This window comes from Diabrotica undecimpunctata, chromosome 5, assembly GCF_040954645.1.
Source record: "Diabrotica undecimpunctata isolate CICGRU chromosome 5, icDiaUnde3, whole genome shotgun sequence".
Lineage (NCBI taxonomy): Eukaryota > Metazoa > Arthropoda > Insecta > Coleoptera > Chrysomelidae > Diabrotica > Diabrotica undecimpunctata.
Genome location: NC_092807.1, coordinates 121,854,041 through 121,872,180, shown reverse-complemented (window position 1 = coordinate 121,872,180; position 18,140 = coordinate 121,854,041). Strand labels below are relative to the sequence as shown.

At 30.8% G+C, this 18,140-nt stretch overlaps 1 protein-coding gene across 3 annotated transcripts in view; it reads left to right on the top strand.

Moving 5' to 3' along the window:
* LOC140441730 (acetylcholinesterase-like) overlaps window positions 1–18,140 on the top strand; it is a 323,943-nt gene that overhangs the window by 258,260 nt on the left and 47,543 nt on the right. For 2 of the 3 annotated variants that reach the window (XM_072532619.1, XM_072532621.1), the window contains exon 1: window positions 9,299–9,411. The exons of the other annotated variant lie outside the window; for it this stretch is intronic. The gene's annotated coding sequence lies outside the window, so the exon portion shown is untranslated. Of the gene's footprint in view, window positions 1–9,298; window positions 9,412–18,140 lie in introns of those variants that run through there. 3 annotated transcript variants of the gene reach the window in all.

Sequence of the window (18,140 nt, the reverse complement as noted above, 5' to 3'; positions counted from 1 at the left end):
GTAATAATAAACCGATTACAGAATCCAACCAAAGGCAATATTACATTTCACCGATGCACTCATTATAGCCAGAATGATCACCAACGTTCAGGCACCCTAAGAAGAAGATGCACTCAGACCAGAGCGACTTTTATTCCGATGATTCCGACCGAGATTAGCATTTCGTTCCTGGTGTGCAAAGTAAAACCTGCAATTTGCTTTGAGGTCGAACAATAAAACCATTAAGTAGCTCTTCTTCGAGATGATAGAGTTGTGGATAATTTAAGTTCTATTGCTAGAACTAGTGGGTTAACTAATGAATCAAATAACGATCACATTTTCAAAAAACTTGTTTAAAATACCCTTGCTATAAACGATCGACCCATTGCTACATCTCTATAAAAAAAAACGGAGTGTAGTTTAATACCAGATGAATTACGCGGGAAACATGACAAACAACGTACTGTGGACCCGAGATCTATGAAGGTGTCAAACATTTTATGAATGCTATACCACACGTCGAATCACATTACCTTAGAGCCCAGACGTCACGGGAATACATCCAGTGTGACAGATCTTTAGCTGATTTATATCAAGACTCCTCCTCCTCCTAAGTGCCTTCTCTGTTGAGGTTGGCGATCAATATGGCAAATTTCTCTCTGTTCTGGGCTTGATGAATTAATTCATTTCCTCTTGTGTGGGTCCAATCTCTGATGTTTCGTAGCCAAGATTTTTTCTTTCGTCCTATGCCCCTTTACCTTGCCTTCTAATATCGAGACTACAAAGATAAATGTTCAGAAAAAAACTTATCATTTGTGCCTGCATCTACTTTTAACCGCATTTTTAATAAAAACTTTAATATTTACTTCCATACACCAAAAAAAATTAGTGTAATCTTTGTGAAAATTTCAAAAATGCTGGTGAGGATGTAAACAAGTATATTTAGGTATAATAATAAATATTTATTTTTTTTTAAGGTTTATTTTATTAAATGCAAGTTAAGTACAAAATGTTTTAGAATACTGTATTTTGTTATTTTTTTTGGGAAGGTTTATTTAATTTAAAAAATGCTCCAACTCGGTAAGTATAGACAAGCATTGTACTTTTTGTTTAATTTAATTTTAATTATTAACGTAATCTTGATTTATTTTATTAATTAGAAAAGCAACAAGAGTACAAAGAAACTTTCTTTAACATTAATAATTAGAAACACATTATGCATTAATTTTTTTTTACCTGCAATAGGAAATGATTAATGAGTTTTTTGTTGATTCTGAAAAATCATCTTTTTTGAGTTACGACACTATTGTATTATATATTGAAAATGAGTACGACCGCCAAATTTCAATACAAAATGTAGTTCACTGGGATTGTCGGTCTGTTATAAATAATAACACTTAATTATTACTGAAACGTTTTAGCTATTTGCCATTTTCAATAAGTACTTTATTTTATAAACATAACATTAAACAATTATAATTTAAAAACCATGCATTTAAAAAACAACATTTATTAAATTATAATACATATTGGAACGATTTTTGATGTCGCATTGTGATTTGCATTTGTTTCATATTTTTTAATTGGGAGAATTATATTATATATTCTTTTTTAAAACATTTCATGGTACTTCTAAATTCTAAATTTATTTCAGTTTAATCATTAGCCACGTAACAAAAACTATATTTTTCCTCTATATCTGGTTGCGCCACTTTATTTTTGTAAGTTATAAAAAAAGTAGTGAAAGCTGCAATTTGTTATTCAGAATTTTAAACTGACCCTTCAGGTACGCCCGTGGTGGCTAATGGGCTTAGCGTAAACATGGTAGAGAGAACTTTTAATTTTGAAGAGCTAAGTGTTTGGATCTGTAGTGTAACTTTCGCAATCTTATTACCATATTTTAGTGGATGGCTTTTTGTTGAAACACACACAAGGCTAGGGGAGGAATAATGCGGACGAGCCATTAACTAGGAATAAATTTTGTTAAGGGATTATGCGGTTCTCAGTCAGTTCGTCCCTAAACACATAATTCGGTTCCGGACCATTTGTCCCAAATGTAATGGAGGAAGGTCTGTAAAATTATTAGTGATGAGACTCATTTCTTTTGGAAAGTTATTCGACTTGATCTTGCTGTGTTCCTTTTTCGTTGGAAAATATTGGAAAACTTTGACATATTTCAGAGTAAAGTCTAAAGGTTAATATTAAAAGAGAATAATTTTACATGTTTCACTGATCGTAATATTTATGTACAAACATTATGTTATTATATTCTTCTCATTTTATCAAATGCTCTAATTATAATCTTCTAATGTAATGTTCGTATTTTGCTTCGTGTTTTTTGGGACTTTCGTTCTACCTTTTTGTTTGTCTTTTTAAATTCTTGATTTCTTCTATCAAATGTTGTTGACCGATGTTACAACTAATAGAGCAGTTAAGTTAGTAAAAAATAAGAATTTTTTTGTTACAACTGTATAGACAAAATTGATAGTTGGAATGTATAGTATGAGATAGTACAAAATGACTCTCGTCTAGAGATTCATAAATTTTTTATTGGAACTGTTTTTAAATGAATAATCAAAACGTCAAACTCATTATTTTACCCACAACTTAAAAACATATGTGTTTAGAGATTTAACGTCAACAGACGTTAAATCAACTTTTTCTAGAATTTAACGTCAACTTTTTCATAAAAAAAAATACACAAGATGAGATACGCTAAATTAAAATCGGTTAATAAACAAAACAGTTATTGCAAAATGAATACCAAAACCGCTGTTTTAGAATATTGTTAATAACTTCTTTATTATTTATTAAAATTTGTTAAAATGTACCTGAACTTAAGAGTCTTATCGTGTTTGAATTGTGTGCAAAGATGGGCCAGATTGGTTGAATAGTTTTTGCGAAATTTAATTCGTTTATAATATTTTTTTTTTTAAATGAGTTAATTTGTAAGGAATATATGTATGTTAAGCCTGACAAATTTTGATTATGACTTTAAATCAGAGGATAATCTTAACATCGAACATTTTTATTCGTGCTTGCAACCCATTACTGTGATACAACCGAATTACCATGTAAATTCTTTTGTTAGCTCGAATATTTTGAGGTCCTGTTTATCTAGTCTGTCAGACTCTTTAGTTATTTATACGGATGCCTCAAAGTCTATTGTTGGTACTGGGTGTGCTTTCTACATTCCATCAACTAATACAGAAAAACTTTGTCGACTAAATCCTACTTTTTCAATCTTTAGTGCTGAAGCTGTAGCAATATATGAAGCATTAAGATACTTTGAAAACACTCAGAATACATCTGTTACAATAGTATCTGACTCTTTGTCTGTTATGTTAGCCATTGAAACTTTAAATTTTTCTAGTAATAACTCAAATATATATGTCTTTCAAATTAAAAAACTTGTTTATGACATTTATAAAAACCGAAGAGTTGTTCATTTTTTGTGGGTTAAAGCACATATAGGTCTTAAATACAACGAACATGTTGACCTATTAGCTAAAAAGGCCATTGATACCGGAACGCAAGCTGGTCACCAAATCTGTAGACAAGACGCATTAACAATAATTAAAAATAATGTCAATAGTAAATGGAAACAATCTTGGCATATATATAGTACGCAGTCTTCCTCGCAATATACTTCTATACAGCCTTTAATCCCAAGAGATTATTGGTTTAAAAATTATTCTGTTAAACGAAGGTATATAACATCCATAATTAAAATAAAATTTGGACACGCCTGCTATCCTAGTCATCTGTCCAAACTAAAAATCGTAAATTCAAATTTATGCCCAGACTGTCAAAAAGAAGGTGATCTAGATCACATTTTCTTCGAATGTAAAAAATATACAAAACAAACTGAAATTCTAATAAAAAATTTAGTCAACATCAAAATTTTTCCTCCGTACAATATGTGCTATCTGCTATCTCTAAATATAAGAGTTGTAAATGAATGTTTGATGGAATTTATTTGCGAAAGTAAGCTTAATATTTAACTGTAATTAGAATCCTAACCTCTGTTTTACCCCATTTGTTATTACCTTTTATCCGTGACCCAATCTAGTTTGTCTTAAAAGCAATGTCTTGATGGGTCCCTAGACGAGAAACGAGTGTCCATGTTTTATCTCTATAATATCCTTAATAATAATTTTAATGCTTAAAATTTGTAATGCTACTTAAGTTTGAAATTTTTATTATCTTTTTATATTGTACTACACAATCTTCTTTCTGGGTAGAATATTTTCATGTTGTGACTGGCTGTATGGCACTTGCCTATGCCATTTAAAAAAAAATGTATGGAAGAGTAAGTATGGAAAAAAGGTTTAAAAAAATTACATTCATGTACACAAAATGATTTAATAATAAAAAGCATTTTTTAAGTTTATAAACATTTACAATAACTCCGGAGAATTTAGTTCAAATTAAACGCCAAAAAAATTCGTAAAGTTGCTTAAAAACACAGCTTTTAAAAAACAATGGTCCTACGACGTTTGGACAGCCAGGAGGAGTTGAGACAGCCATTTTTTTAAATTACTGTTACATTTATTAACAACATTAAGGGCTGTAATTAACCATTTTTTTATAAGAAACGTCAAAGATTTTAACAAAACTTTTAACAAACAAAATTATTGAAAATTGTGTAAACAGGAGTAATGTAAACCAAGAGTACTTTTCGTCCGGACTAGAGTAAAACGGGTGGGCTAGTCGATTGAAGGGCCAGCCGCGTTCTTCAGAAAATCTGACACAGTTTTAAAATAAAGCGCTTGGAAAAAAAATGACATATCTCGGGATCTATTGCACTAAATTCTCTTTTTTTAAGCTGGGGTACAACGTTAAAATAATAATATTTATTGTATTTTCATTACAAAACTATTCAAAACAAAGCAGCTAATGACTACGGAATGTGCAAATCTTTTCTTGGGTCACCTTTTTATTGTTATATCTTTGTTATTTATAAAGAATATTAAGTTGTTACTTATAAACAATTTTTCCATATATTCTTATTAAATTTGTTTTTTAGTATTAAAAAAAACTCAGTTTTTTAGTATTAAAAAAACTCAGTTTTTTAGTATTAAAAAAATTATTTTTCAAAATAAAAATCGTTATAACTTCTTAAATATCTTATATGGCCAGCCTGAAACTAGAATGGTATATGTAGCAAAAAAAAATCGGTTGCCTGTAAAGTCGGTTTTACGGGCGAAGATTTTACGTGACAACGTCTTTTTCTCGGTAGAATATTTATTGATATGAATATTATTAAATTGCACAATAGGAACAAGGAATTGAATGAAAATAAGAATTGCACAAATTTTAACTATAGAAATATATTTTGTTTACTAAAACATTGTACATGTAAACTTAAACTTAACTAATTTCTATTTGAGTGATTTTGTTGAGGATAGGACGATGATAGGAGAAATATGAAATGAAAGGAAGTGTTTCTGCTGTAATGTGTCTTGAACGCCAAGAACGTTCGAGAAAGACAGAGACACAAGCACGGAAGCACGCACCGATTCAACGCGCCTGCGCATGTTTGAGTGGGAGAGAGACGCAAGGCATTCGCCGGTCTGGCGGGCCTCTCTCTCGTTCGGTGACTCACTGTATCAGACGTGAGCGGGCGTTACACTTTTTCATGAATGACTCCGAGCCACAACCTAATTTAAGACGTTGTCACGTCAAAAGTAATATCGGAGAAAAATAAAGGAAATGAAATAAAATGTAAAATATTACATAATTGTGTTTCTAAAGGTAAAAATCAATATTAAACAAGAAATAAAACTTTTCATTGAAAATTATTTTATTAATATTTTATTTGATTTATTTTATTATATAATATATAATATTTTATTAATAATTTTTATTTTTTTAATCTTTATTTACTTGGTTACTTTGTAGCACATTTAAGTTGACGTTTACCTAGCCTCTCCGGTTGTGGTGAGTTAGAGACATGTAAAAGGGATGATGTAAAAGGATGATGAATTGACGGTACATATTGAAGCACTTTTTTATTTCTTTCATTTTATTCAAAGACAGAACTTTTGTTTCTGTTGCAAGCGATGGTGACAAACTTCTTAATAGTTCTAACAAATCATTGAGATTAGCGTTCTTATTTAGATCGACTGACTTGTAAATATCACCATAATCATCGTCTAAGTGACGATACTCGTGTAAATTTTATTTTACGCATTTCAGATATCATAGCACCCATTCAAATTAAATTTTGATAGCCTTGAAATGCTCCGTTTAAGTATTCAAAAGAACCAAATTTTACAACCATATCATTTACCTGAAACGGGTTATGTTTGCTGCAGTTTCCAATTAAATCAATCCATTCGTCTGTTGTGTATATGTTACTTCGTTTCTTTTGAGCTCGACTGATAAAAGAAAAGTCGCAATCCTTAAGTAAATTTGTACGACCTATAACGAGATAATAAACACAAATTTCTTCAATATTCGGCTGCACATTTACCATGTACATCATAAAAAAGGCCATATTCCAGTTGCGATTTTAACCAAAGCAAAAGTCACTAAACAGTACTAATTTCGTAGCGGACATAGGGATATTGTTTTTAAACTAACTTTCACAAACTTAGAATAGTTCGAGATAAACAAACCCGCAAAATCCAACAACGAACAAAATTAGCAATGAAATTGCTAGGAAAAATTTGAACATGTACCAAAAAATCTGTGGAAAATATCAGTATAGCTAAGTGGAAATAGAGCGTTCGATGTTGGAGGTAACACTAATTATTGAGTTCTAAATGTTATTATAAGAGCCAGAACAGAGATTACAGATGCACATATTAAGTGTAACGAGGCAGACATGGAGCAAGAATGTTTGACGCTAGGTAGACTATCTTCATCTTCTTCTTGTGCCTTGCTCGATTATCGTGCGTTGGCTATCAAATTGGCTATACTAATTTTGTTGACGGCAGCTAGGAAAAGGGATGCAGAGGATCTGTTAAACTATACGCACACCTAATGAAGTGGTGTCCTATATTTTAGGCACGTAGAGGTAGGAAAAGACCTCCGAGATGGCAAACAAGCAAGCAATAGACCCAGTCTTTGAGACATACACACCCCTTATAAAATGACATGTATTTCATAATAATTGGTCGTATTACTTGAGAAACCCCTTTTCTCATATTGCTTATCCAAAAGTAGGCTTTATATGCACTTTTAACATACGGCCATCATCTTTTAGCCATTTAAAACCAATGTCTTTCAGTGCAATATTGAGTGGCATACGATAACCACTAAACAGATCTTTTTCCGTCAGTTGAATCCATAAATGGGTCAAAGTCACATGAGTGACAAAAGGAAGAGTTGCAATACTGGCTTTTGGATCCCCAGACAACGACGAGTATTAGTAAGATTGTAGTGTGAATAACTCAATTTGTGAAACATTTGCATTTGTGTCACTGTTTCTCTAAAGGTGTACTCTATGTTTATATGTACTAGTAATAGTCGGTATGATATTCAAGCTGTTTAATGTTGAGTCCATCAATCTCTTGATGGAATAGTGAAAAAGAATAAACGCTTTAATAAAAAAGAGTGTGTGTAATTAGTACGCACGTAAGAAGTTTTACTTCTATTCAATATGATTTCAACGAAACAAATATATTTTAAACAGTTTATTTGTATTTTTTTTAATATTTAAATAATTTTAATACTAACTATTTTCCAAAAAAAGTTCTTAAAATAATACAAAGAATTAAAAAAAAGTAAAGCAACAACACGAGGTCTTCCATAGCTACGTGGTTCCGTAGCGGTAACCCATCCATAGCTTAACCGCGTTCGACACTGCTGTTATGTGACAATAGAATAAAATATTGATACAAAATTAATTACTTATTTTGGCAGATTGTACAAATAATATTAAGATTACTTTTTAATCTTCTTTTCATCATATTTTTATTAATCCTATTCCCGACGAATACTAATCCAAATACACAAAAATAATAAATAATATATTTAGGTACTAAATTTAACTTTATAAAATACATCCACCGGGATAATAGGAGTGGACAGTAGTAGGTATCGATGATAATTATCTACACATCAACAAACGTTTCATTTAATATTTTGATTTAACATGTTTGAAATTCAACCATGACGCACGGGAAAAGGTAGAGTGAACGTAATATATCCCTTTTAATTCAATGTGTAAGCATCATGTTACTACGATCTATGATCAAAAGTTCAATGTAAGTAAAATAGCGTATAATTATCAGAAGTGCACTTAAAACCAAACGAATACTTCTTCATCCAATTTACACAAAGCTGCTATTCTGACGGAACGTCGTAAAAGACGTGAAAACTTTTAAAATTTTCCGGCAGAATCATTCCAACTCTAAATCCTTATTTTCTTAGAAATATGCGCACTCGGTGACATGTATTTCATAAAAATTGGTCGTATTACTTGAGAAACCCCTTTTCTCATATTGATTATCCAAAAGTAGGCTTTATATGCACTTTTAACATACGGAATAGACGAATTTGACGAATTAGAGTATAGCAGCCACATACATAACAAAATGCATCAGGAATTTTTAAACAACTAAATATATATTGACAAAACATTTTCACAAATAAAACGAAGATCTACTTTTTTACACTTTTTACAAACAGAACCAATACTGAAAGTAGTAACGAAAGTCAGTCACTTCCTTATTGCATTAAACATGACGTTCTCCTGAACTTTTGCCACAACAGCAGACGTTTGGCAGTAGAGGGAATATTGGTAGGGGATGCAAAAGTCATCTTAAACATTATCTACAACAATTTATAACATACTCAATGATAATTGCTGGTGTAGACTGGTTTGAACTAAGATATTAAACTATTTTTGTGCATAAAAAACCTAAATCTTTCAGAAAACTTAAATACTTAAGACATATAATGAGAGGTGACAGATACTTGATACACCAGTTAATACTAAACGTAAGGATAAGAGAAAATAGTGGAATTGGTAGAAGTAACTGCTTATGCCTGCGAAACTTTTGGACAACATCGGGAAACATATCGGAGTATTGTCATAGAGGCTACCAAATTCTAAATCTGGGCACGGTACTGAAATAAAAAGACGGCAAAAAACGCCTATTAAGCTCTCTAAATAAATAAATTAATATTTTCGTTACATTGAATAATTAAATTTATTTATGAAGAAATAAACAACTTTACCTAAACTGAAAAACAAAAACTTATAAAATATTTACTTTTGGATATACTTATATGTTTAAATTACATAAAAATGTATGTAATTAAAGATAAACTTTTAACCTCCCAGTAGTTATTTAGGGACACAAATAATAAATTAAACATCGTTGTTTTTTCACTATCTTGGTAGTATGTTGTATGAAGTGTAAATTCAATAGTACATCACTAGATAAATACGAATTTATTCAAATTATTGTAAAATAGGTAAGTTTTTGCTATAACCTATAAATTAATTTTTGTTTAAAAGAGAATTATCATTATCATTCTTTAAAGAAATTAGAAAATTCCATATATATATATATATATATATATATATATATATATATATATATAAGAAATACTGAATATTATTGAATGTCGATATAAATAAACTGTGTTGTTTATATATATATATATATATATATATATATATATATATATATATATATATATATATATATATATTTATATAAATATATATATATATATATATATATAAATATATAAATATGTATATATATATATATATATAAATAAATATATATGTGCGATATATGGATGGAATACCGTTTTCTATTTTTTGTCTCTTTAAACAATTTGTCATTCTTCATTCACCAATACGTATGTCTTCGGACATACGTAAGTAATGTATTGTAGGTATTATATTTTAATATTAAAAATGAGGGAATTTGCATACCCGGAACCGGGATAGTCATAAAGTAATATTAGTCCAGTAATATTAAGGAGCAAAATTAGGCATATTTTCGCCTATAACTCGAGAGATATTGCTCGTACAAAAAAACTTAAACGAGGTAAAACTTTCGTTTTTCAATTTTAAATACTATTTGTCTTGCTAACAATTGAAAATTTTATGTTTATTGTTTAAAAAATAGCAATAATTAGGAAAACAAATACAAAAAAATGAATTTAGGATCGGTTTAATAGTTTATGCATAATAAATTTGCAATCAGGAACTGAAAAAAAACTGTAAATTTTCAAAATTATGCTGATTAATATATGCACTTTAAATAGTAAAATTTTTTGCATACAAAAATAGGCTCAAGCTTTCAAACGCATTTTAAAAAATTGAAATGGGTCAACTAGGCAAGCCTAGGGAATTTTTTAAAGGGATAAACATTTTATTCAAAATGTACGTCATTTTCAAATAAAAATTCGTTTTCAAATTTAATAAATTATTAAGTAATAAATTAATTTTAATATGAAAAAAGGCGAGTTTATATAAGCATAGATTTGCTGGCGCCAGTAGCCACGCCAGTCTTGTTTGCACACCAGTGAAGGTTTATACAGAACAGAATATTTTGCCACACCAGTTTCATTTTTAAGTTTGAACAATGGAATATTCTGTTCAATTCTAACTTGTTGTCGTGTACACAATAGTAATATATCAATCAAAGAAATAAAATTTGGAGTCTGTCTAGGTCGTCGTTTAATACTAAAAAGTATCATTGAAGGCCGAATTTGGATTAGAAACTGGATTGCTATAACGTCCTAGAAACTCCATTTTTACCTAGCAAACTGCTCATTTCAGGTACTATTTGTAAAAATTGCTTAACCACAAATTTAAAAATAATATATTATAAAATATTATGTATTATAATAATAATTATAAAAAATATTGTAATTTAAAATTACCACAAACCACAAAGGTTTACACGTGCAAATTCAATAATTTAAAACGCTGATAAAATGAACTGGAAGAATAAGTTCTCACTGCTCGCCAGTAACTGTTTATACATGCCATTTTATTTTACTTACTGGCGCGCCAACAACTACTGCGTATCTACTGCGTACAAATCTATTTTGTAACCTGTTTCGATATGATGTTGGGCTAGGGCTATACTACTTCAGTAGTATCAAAATGTTTTACAGATATAGAATGTTCGTAAATACGGTTGTGGATTCGTCAGTTTGTCAGTTCTATGTATGTTCGTGGGTAACTGGAACAAATTATCTCGTAGACACCATGGTCTTCATTGGGGTTTGGTCTTTTACGGATCTGACGAGATTGAAAAACTTGGAGTGAGTGGTGAAGATGGTTTTGATGTTTAGGGGGTTAAGAATTTTGCAGATCTTATCAGTGACACCTTTTAGGTAGAAAGATTTTGAATTGATCAGGCGGCTCTGGTTTCTTTTTTGAAAGAAATGGGGTTTAGATGTTTTTGAATGGTCCTATTGATTTGGGTTTTGTGGTAGCCGTTTTGTAAGAGTGTTTGCCTTATTGAATTGATTTCAGATGATCTGTGATTAGCGTCGCTAAGGCTTATGAAGCGGTAAATAAGATTGTTGATAACTGAATTGAGTTGAAAGGGAGATGATATGACACCATTGAGATAACGGTTTATATGGATGAGTTTCTGGACCATTTCGAACATTTCGGAACGAAGGATTCTGAGAATAATAGTATATTTGGTGTTAAAGACGTAGTATCTCTTATAAAATAGGAAGACAGATGGTGGGATGGTGTAGATGAGGATGGTAGAAAAATAATCGCAGCAAACTGGCAACAGTTGGCAATAGATAGAACTGACTGGCATAATAGACTTGGGAAGGTCGAAGCTCTTTTATAGGGCTGTAGCACCAATTATGATGATGTTTCCGGTACACTGAATAAGAAAAACTGTGAGGTGGGTATTTCTGAATAAAAACATCAAGGAATTGCTTCAGACTCAACTTCCATCGTAAATTGAATACTGGGATGTATTTCATTCAGGTGGGAGAGAAAGAGATCTTTACCATGAGGTCAAATGACAAAGGTGTCATCCATGTACTGTAACCAGCAGGTGAGTTTGAAATTTGATGAGGACAGGGCTATTGTTTCGTAATGTTTCATATAAATATCAGCTTTTACGGAGGAGAGGGGTGATCCCATTGGTTCACCTTTGATTTGACGATAGAAATGATTCTGGAATGAAAAGTATATATTAGACATGCAGTATTTTATAAGAGATAATGTGTCTTGGGAGATTTGATGTTATAAGTCCAAGATGGAAATTGTTTTGTCAATAGGGATGTTGGTGAATAAACAAACAATGTCAAAACTAACTAGTATATCTAAAGGTAAAACAGAAATGTTTTTCAGAAAATCGCTTGGGACAAGTTTGTATTCTGTGAAATTGAATTGAGAAGTTCGAATAGTTTGTCAAAATAATTAAAAAAGTTGAGAATGATGGTGGCATTACCTTTATCGGCCGGAAACATGACAATGTCAGGGTTGTTATAAAGTTCTTTGAAGGTACGTCTTTCTGAAATACTGATATTTGATGGTGGGGGTTTGAAAGTACGGATACTTCTCGCGACATCTTGTCTGGTAACTTCGGCTTGGTCGTAAGGAAGATGAGAAATAGCATCTTCAGTTTGATAAATAATTTTCTCAGTTGGGGTTGAAAGAGGAGGGACAGAAAAATCAAAGCCTTTTAACAGAACTTTGGTAATTAAATCGGATATGTGAATATCAAAAAAATTGTGAACAACAGTAGAAGGTTGTTGATTCAAAAGTGTTGACACTTTTCGTTTTAGTGTTCTGGCTTGTTTTGAAGATGAATTTATTATAGTTTCCAAACCATCTTTATATGGAGACAACAATAATACTTTCCTTTTCTCTTTAAGGCCCTTTCAATTTTGAAAGGTTGGAATGGTTGTAATATTTATGGAATACAATAGATTTTCTTTCATCTACACTCTTATCAGCAATATTTTCAACTACTGCAGATTCTTCTTTTTAATTAATTTCTTGAGACGCAGCAAGGTTGATCATATTATTAAAAATGTAGAGAAAACGAGTATAGAGGCGCCTACGATCGCAATCTCTAACTCTGTTCCAAATAAGTGTCAATAATCCCAATCAGGTCTTTCAGTACTCTAAAGCCGCTTGCTCAGAACTTACTGTTACTGAGGGAGGGTTCGATGTTGCTTTGATACAAGAGCGCTGGGTATACCAGGACCAAAATAAAACACTCATTAGGTGTTGACCGAGTGCATTATATAGCAGGTTAGCTGAAGTCCTAAGGACTTATATATTAATTAATGAGAGAGGTATAATAAGATCATTGGTTTCTATAGAAAACAAACATCTACTAGAACAAGTGAATTATTTACATTGCCCAGGGTGTTTCTAGAGCCATTGCTTAAAAAATTGACAGGTTTCCGAATATATGCTGTTTAGTTTATAGAACATTGAAGAACAAGAAATAAAACGATACAGTGATCAAACTTTAAAACACTAAGGCCACATTTATTCTGCTGTATGGATATGAAAGCTTCTAGTCCAAGATCCCAGAGCGATCACACATAACTTATTTTCACACAGATGAAACCTTAGAGTCTCAATAGCGTCTCGCGTGCTTTGAATACCTGCGCATTTATGAAACTTGCTGAGTGACACCTGGGCAGGTACCAGGTGAGAAAGGTAACTAAAAATAAGAGCTATTTAACTTAAATTTACATAACTGATTTTTATACATATTTTGTAGAATATTATTTTGAAAATACTGTAATGAGTGTCAGACACTTGTCATGGACCAGAACTTTTGTCAGACGCTTTAAAGCTGCACTAAAATTAAATGAACTTTACTTAGTTTTACATGTCTGATTTTTAAGTATGTTATTAATGGTACTATAATAAAGTTATATTTAATCAGTTAGACAAATAAGAATGACCAAACATCCCTCAAACACAAAAATTAGTTAACTAGAGGTATGAGCGCGAAAGTGATGTACGCATGAGCCTCAGAGTAAGCAATTCAAATTCATTAAGGATACTTACTGTTTTTGATCCGATTAAATATTTTTGCATCTCTGTTTTAATATGATGAACTCTAGCATTAAGATAAATATTAAAGTAAATTAATGTCTTGATATTTGGGATAATTAATTAATTCAGAGCACTTTGGTTTCATAAGAAATTATATTTACTTTATTGTAAAAAAGATACTAGTTGGGATAATTAAAAAAAAATAATTTTTGTAAAAAATCTTCAACTGGGATTGATTGAAACAAACATTTTTCTATATTTTAATCATCATATTCATTGTCGCAATTATTACAATTTTCATCATTCAACCAATCATGATGCTGCTCATCCGAGTCATCATCTTCATCATTATCAGTTATGTTGTTGCTGGCTGGTTGTTCTGCAAAAAATAGTTCAAAGAATTAAGAAGCAGAAAATCACAAACATAATAAATTCTAAACCTGAAATCACAGTATAATACCTGAAGTTTGAAGGAATTCACTAACGTTTGCTGGTAATTGGTCACCATCAAACCAATGAAAGTGATATTGGTTTTCTTCTAATCTCTACCCATTGTGTTCAGGAGTTAAAATGGTTGGTTGTTTTGCATTTGCATTATTCCATATGCTAAAAATGTAATTAGCACGGCGGAATTGTTGGAATAACTCACTTTAGCATGGTGGTAAACTGCTAGCATCAAAATTTTTAAAATTTTTGCGATCGAATTCTTCGTTAATATTAGATACACTGTAATTATTTAAAAACAATTGAAGCCGGGCAGCATTAATGTTGCACGTATCAGGAAAACTATAAATTTCGCAGATAAATTTTTGGATTATTTTGAAAATTTTTTTTTGGGTGGCTTCATCGGTAAACAACTCTGATTCTCCAAACTGCATGAAAGCTCACTGATATTTATGTTTCTTCAATAATATATTGAATGGTCTTTGTTTACCCTTTTTAAAAAAAGGCGGGATTAAAGGCACATCCAGTTAGAGCGTGAAACCCTGGCAAACTTCTACATAAAGACGGTCCCAAGTACTCATAAACCTTTCTCAATAATGTATCTCTGGTTATTTCCGGTGCCTGCGTTTAACTATACATTCGAATCATCATTTTTTAAATTATGCATATATCGTTACATAATTATCGCAATGTCTCACTCACTCTGAAATGCAAGCACAGCACTCTCGCGCTCATACTTCTGGTTAACTATTTTTTGTGTTTGAGGGATATTTGGTCATTCTAATTTGTCTGACTGATTAAATATAACTTTATTATAGTTCCATCAATAACATATTTAAAAATCAGACATGTAAAACTAAGTCAAGTTTATTTAATTTTAGTGCAGCTTTAAAGCGTCTGACAAAAGTTCTGGTCCATGACAAGTGTCTGACACTCATTACACTATTTTCAAAATAATATTCTACAAAATATGTATAAAAATCAGTTATGTAAATTTAAGTTAAATAGCTCTTATTTTTAGTTACCTTTCTCACCTGGTACCTGCCCAGGTGTCACTCAGCAAGTTTCATAAATACGCAGGTATTCAAAGCACGCGAGACGCTGCTGAGACTCCAAGGTTTCATCTGTGTGAAAATAAGTTATGTCTGATCGCTCTGGGATCTTACTCTATTTGTAATGCGTCAAAGGGATAAAAATAATAAAAAGATCAGATCTCCATTATAAAATTTCATTTTTTTCTGTGACACTATGTAAAAAAACATTCTAAAAAATATGTCAAACTATCCAGTGGAAACGTCAAAAAACTAACAATACTTAGTGTTGAACAAAAACAAAGTTTGGTTTTGCCAAAGTTGAACTAACTGACAAGGATTGTCTCTAATAATAAGCAACGACGTAGTTTTGAGTAGATTTAGATATAAGTAATTAGTAGATAAGATAATCTAATAATATGTAAAAAAGATTGTGATAAAATGTCAATAGTGTAATACAGTAACCTAGTGCAAGGCACTAAGTTACTGTATTATTAGATATATATTTTTTATTAGATTATTAGATTTATTAGATTATTAGATATACCCTACCCTTCAAAAGGCTAATAAACATTTAGTTTTCTATGTATGTATTTATATAAAATATTTATAAGCTAAGAGGTTACAACTTTTGGCAAAAATCTTATAAAATGGTCACAAAAATATAATTATTGACTTATAATTACTAAAAAATCCTAAAAATCACCAATCCAGTTCCTATCTTACATTTTTACATAACTATCGAAACACAGCATGTAAAGTTTTTGTCTTATTTGTTGATTTAACACAATTTACATAATAATTAATGTTGCGTGCTATGTATTTGATAGTCACATGTCAACACCTTTGATTAATGGCTTTTTCATGCAAAGATCTAAAGATTGCCGTTGCATTGTCATGTGAAAAGATGAATATATTACTTGTCGGCGCACTGATAATAACCTTTAACGTTGAAGGTAATTCGAATAAAAAAACGTTTGAGATTAAATTTATAAGTTACACATGTTTGTAAAAATTTCAGATAATTGCCCTTCTAAAGAAAATATGTAATTATTAATAGGACTGCTGTCCTTATTTTTATTTCGTTGCCATATATTCGTAATATATATATATATATATATATATATATATATATATATATATATATATATATATATATATATATATAGTACAGTAGTATATAGTAGTATATAGTACGACCGTCAATCCAATATAAATTAAGGATCACTCGGAAGAGTGGTGGGTTTTTTTATATAAACATATAAAATAAATTTAAATATAAAATAGAATATAAGAAATATTTCTTACTTATATTAGCTTACACTTATGCAACTTGCATTACTTTTGACCTAGTCAAGTGTTACATATACACAGACTTATCGTCTGTAACGTATTAATTAGTTTTAATCAAATAGTTTAATACAGTTATATAATTGATGTGATTCATAGAATCCTTTATCATTTGCAGATCCAAGTGTATGAACCTTGGACTATCGGAAATTATAATTGATCTTCACCTGTGGCTGATTAACCAGCCACAACGTTGACGATTTATATATGAGTTTTTGGATTGACCTCACTTGTTTGTTTGTTTTTCTTAACCGATCACTGGGGGGAAATTTGGTGTTAATTAACCACCTTTCCTTTCATTTATTGGTTCCTTACAAGCAGGTTGTCACCCAAACTCATCTTATCATTTAAATAAACCGCTCTATGATTAGGGTTGGTATTTTACCTTGTTGTTCTGTCATAATTAATGACCTCAAGGTTTACTGTCTTTTCACGTTGTTGGCGCGTTTGTTTTAATATAACACCATTTTACCGGCAGCATTCAAGAAGCCAGGAGTGGTAATTTCATTATATATTAAATTATTCAATTTCAATATTAATTACTCTAATAATGCCACCTAAAGGTAAAATTAAATCATAACTATTGCTATATCGTTGGAAGTGCATCTATGATTTTCCTAGTTCTTCATTCTCCTTTTCAATGTTTTTTTTGACGTGACAACGTCTTAAATTAGGTTGTGGCTCGGAGTCACTCATGAAAAAGTGTAACGCCCTCTCACGTCTGTTACGATGAGTCACCGAACGAGAGAGAGGCCCGCCGGACCGGCGAATGCCTTGCGTCTCTCTCCCACTCAAACATGATCGGTCCGCTGCGCGCGCAGCACTAGAGAATTTTTATAAAAATGTGCTAGTTGCTAAATCTTTGAATTTACGTATGTATCAGTGCAAATAAAGTGTGAAAAAAATATATTTTATAATTTTTGTGTCTTTGAATTTGTCTTCGTCGGATATAGGATAATAGATATTAAAATATGATGATGAAGAAGATTAAAAGGCAATCTTAATATTATTTGTAGATATAATTCACTTTAGTATGAATTTTACGGCCATAGCACACTGGCTACACCAGTTGTCGCTCGAAAACGGGAGTCAAGCAGTGTCTACCGGGGTCAAACTTTGGATCGGTGACCGCTTAGGAACATAACATGTCATGTTATTGCCTTGCTTACTTTTTTTTATTTTCGGTATTATTTAAGAAAATTTTTAGGAAACTTGTAAGTATTAAAATTAGTTTAATATTTACATAAATATATTAATATAAAAAATAAACAACACATAACATATAACATATACATATATATACATATATAACATATAACAAAAACTGTTTAAAATATATTAATTTCGTTGAAGTCATA